Below are 3,602 nucleotides of genomic sequence, written 5' to 3'. Positions count from 1 at the left end.
GCTTTCAAGACCACCTTCTATGGCTGCACTCTTCTGCTATACCGGATGACAGTTACAGCCACCATGCATTTACATCTGAGAGCACAATTGGACTGTATGGAGTGTTTAATTGTCAGACAGATGTTGTCATCCCTGTGGTTGGTCAAGTCTTTACATTTTTATCTTGTGTATGTGTGTGTGCATTTTCATGCGTGTGCACATGAACAGGCATGTGAGCCCTCTGGAAGCCAGAGAACACCATGGGTTTTGTTCCTTGGGCACACTCTACCTTTGTTTGCTGAGACTCTCAGTGGCCTAGAACTCTGCAGTCAGGGTAGGCTGGCCAGCTAGTGAGCTCCAGGAATCCACTGGCCTCTGCCTTCCTAGGACTGGGCTTATAAGCCACTATGCCCGGCTTCTTTATGAGCTCAGGGACTCAAACTCTTCATACCTGCAGGGCAAGCACTTTACCAACTGCCCTATTTCTCTAACGTGTGTCCCATTTTGTAAGCATTGGAATCATAAAATACTTTGTGAGAACTCACAGAAGGAAAGCTGTAGAGGGGTTTTCAGTTTTAGCTACTGAAAATTATGCATATCATTATAACTTACTTTCATGTTAGCTTTAGACGTGGCAGTTATACATTTGTGGGTTTTAAATATCGACTTTTTTTCTTACATGTCCTTTAATCTTTTCTAATTCAAATGTCATCTTTAAAAAATATTTTAAATGGTCACATTTTAGGTTGGATTTAGACAGCTGGTGCCTTCATTAAGCAATCTCAAATATACAAGTATTTGTCTGGTTTGAAATGGAAACAAAGTTTTGAACCTTCTCCTATGTTGTTTTCCACTTAGTTTGGAGGAATATAACATTAGCAAAACTCTTACATTGGTGTGAAACCACAGTAGGATTCAGAAGGTGCTGGAGGAGGCAGGTTCCCAGGGCTCCAGACTAAAAGGTCAATAAATAAATCCGCCTGGAATAAATCAGAAATATGGTGCAAGTTAATTCAGGCTTCCTTGTTCACCTCCTTAAATAACCAGAGAAATAACAAAGACCTTGAGTGGATGTGGATTTGTTTAAGCTCTTGCTGCAGGTTCCTCTCCAAGAGAGGCGTGCTCTGTGCAGTAAGCTCAAGTGTGAAGCCGGCTGCCTCCACTGAGTTTCTGAAACTGAGTAAATGCATCGTGCTGAGAAGGTGCATTAGTCACATCATGGACAAAATATGAGACAGAAGCAGCTTCAAGAAGACAGGTTTGTCTTGGCTCGGTTTGAGGGGACTGTGGGTAGTGGCTGGGAGGCATGGAGACAGGAAGGTGCAGCAGCTAGTATACCACATCCTTCAATCAGGAAACAGAAAGAGACCAATGCGGCTGCACTGCCAGCTCCGCTATGGTGACCTTCTCAGTATGGAACCCTAACCATGGAAGAGAGCTACCCACATCTGAGGTGGGTGTTCCCATCTCATTTAAGCCTCTCTGGAACACACACACACACCCCAAAGTGTATCTCCTGAGTATACCTCTAAATTCAGGGAAGTTGATAATCAAGATTAAACTTAAGGCATTAATAATGATTATCTAAATTTTAGAAGCAATAATGTCAAGAAGTTGTGTTACATGGGAAATGGCATACAACAAACCAAGTGTGTAAGTGTACTGTTAAGTAAGATTAATGTAAACAGAAAGACTAAATGAAGTAGATGGAGAGACACTATTTGGCACGCAATGACAAATATCCCTTTCTCTTGGGACCTAGACATTGCTCTGTTCCATAAATACATTACTTTCCATTAACTTTAGTGGGTTCCCATGCATGTATTCCCCTACAATGTGACATGATACATACAGCATTCTATACTCTGTCTTCTAAAGGTTTGGAGACCTTTCATACCATAAGTATAGAATTTTGCATTGTTAAATGGTTCATATATTAGTACATTGTCGGCTGAATTATAATTCCCATGTAAATTCCCATTGGTGACATTTTAGCTGTTTAAGTCTTTGACATTAAAATTAATATTCCAGTTGGCCTTCACTATATGACTAAAAGAAATTTATATATGTTTCAGAAGACCAGCAAATAAATCCCCTGCTATGTACAATCTCTACTTATGAAAATTGTATTAGTTTGAAAGGAGGAGCTGAGAGACTGAGAGGGTCTAGATGTACCCAGTCCTGTCTTGGGGATTTAGAGTTCTTGCTAAGAGATCCCCATTTTTCTAAAACACAGATAAAATATAAAATCAGAAAAAAGCATTAAGATGGACTTAGAGCTTCATTTGTACAAAAGTTCTAGAATAATGTAGACAGTAAGTCCAGATATTTACACACTGTGCAGTGATCAGGGGGTTGGAACTGTAAACTTGTTGGTGAAGTACTTGACTAGCATGCATGGAATGTGGGGTTTCATTCATCCCTCACAGGAACGGGGTGTGGGGCTACAAAGCTGTAATCCCAGTGCTATAGAGGTGGAGGCAGAGGGAAAGGGAGGTTTAGAGCTGTCTCCATTACAGAGCAGAGTGCAGAGCCAGCCTGAGATACAGGAGAGCTAATCTGAGGAAAGCAAAGAAAGAAATAACGACTCAGAGTGGACACCTCAAGGTTTATGGCTGTCAATGCTTGCTTATGATTAGGGATGAACAATGGCCGCACAGGAACTGAAGCAGCAGAGCTACTGGCATGAACGGCCAAACTTGTAAGAGAATTTTAAGGTTTGTACTGTTCTTTTGCAAATCAATGTGTGTGTGTATGTGTGTATACATATATATCTTAGAAATATTATTAAATAACTGCTTATCATTTGGGTTTTATAAAAATTTATAAATTAGAAAGGATTAGAAAAAAACCTTTTTTTCCCCAATTAAATGTAGGTATAGGCGAATATATGTTGCTTTAACTAAATGCTACAAAGTTCCTGAAATCATTAGACACAGAATTACCTAACAATTTACTCAAAGGAAATGGAAATATCCATCTTTATACCCACCCCCTAAAAGCTGCATTAATTATTATGACTGCAATATTCCTACTCCTCACCATGCAGAAACAAATTTCAGTCAACTGACAAACAGATTAAATGTGCAATCACTACACAATAGGATGGCATTTGGCCATAAAGTACTAATACATGGCCCAATGTGACTGAATCTTGAAAACATTATGCTGAACAAGAGAAAATTATTTTGTAGTCTGGAGCAATGCCTCAGTAGTTAAGAGTGTATGTTATTCTTTCAGAGGCCCCAAGTTGGATTCCCAGTGCTCACATGGGCTGACTCACTAAAGCCTATAACTCTAGTTCCAAAGCATTCAATACCCTCTTCTGGTCTCTGTGGGCACTGCACACAGGTCTCACACACACACACACACACACACACACACACACACACACACACACACACATTTTTTTTTAATTTTTAAGATTTTTTTATTACGTATTTTCCTCAATTACATTTCTAATGCTATCCCAAAAGTCCCCCATACCCTCCCCCCCACTTCCCTACCCACCCATTCCCATTTTTTTGGCTCTGGCGTTCCCCTGTACTGGGGCATATAAAGTTTGCAAGTCCAATGGGCCTCTCTTTGCAGTGATGGCTGACTAGGCCATCTTTTGATACATA

General features: G+C 40.2%; 1 long non-coding RNA gene across 1 annotated transcript in view; it reads right to left on the bottom strand.

Moving 5' to 3' along the window:
• Nucleotides 1–550: 550 nt before the first annotated feature.
• The window catches only part of LOC110309927, a 14,655-nt gene continuing 11,603 nt past the window's right edge, over nt 551–3,602 (bottom strand). Inside the window, exon 5 of the long non-coding RNA XR_002379767.1 lies at nt 551–959. This is a non-coding gene — a long non-coding RNA (uncharacterized LOC110309927). The remainder of the gene's footprint in view (nt 960–3,602) is intronic.

The sequence above is a fragment of the Mus caroli genome, chromosome 14, assembly GCF_900094665.2.
Source record: "Mus caroli chromosome 14, CAROLI_EIJ_v1.1, whole genome shotgun sequence".
Classification (NCBI taxonomy): Eukaryota; Metazoa; Chordata; class Mammalia; order Rodentia; family Muridae; genus Mus; species Mus caroli.
This window is presented reverse-complemented; position numbering and strand designations above follow the sequence as displayed.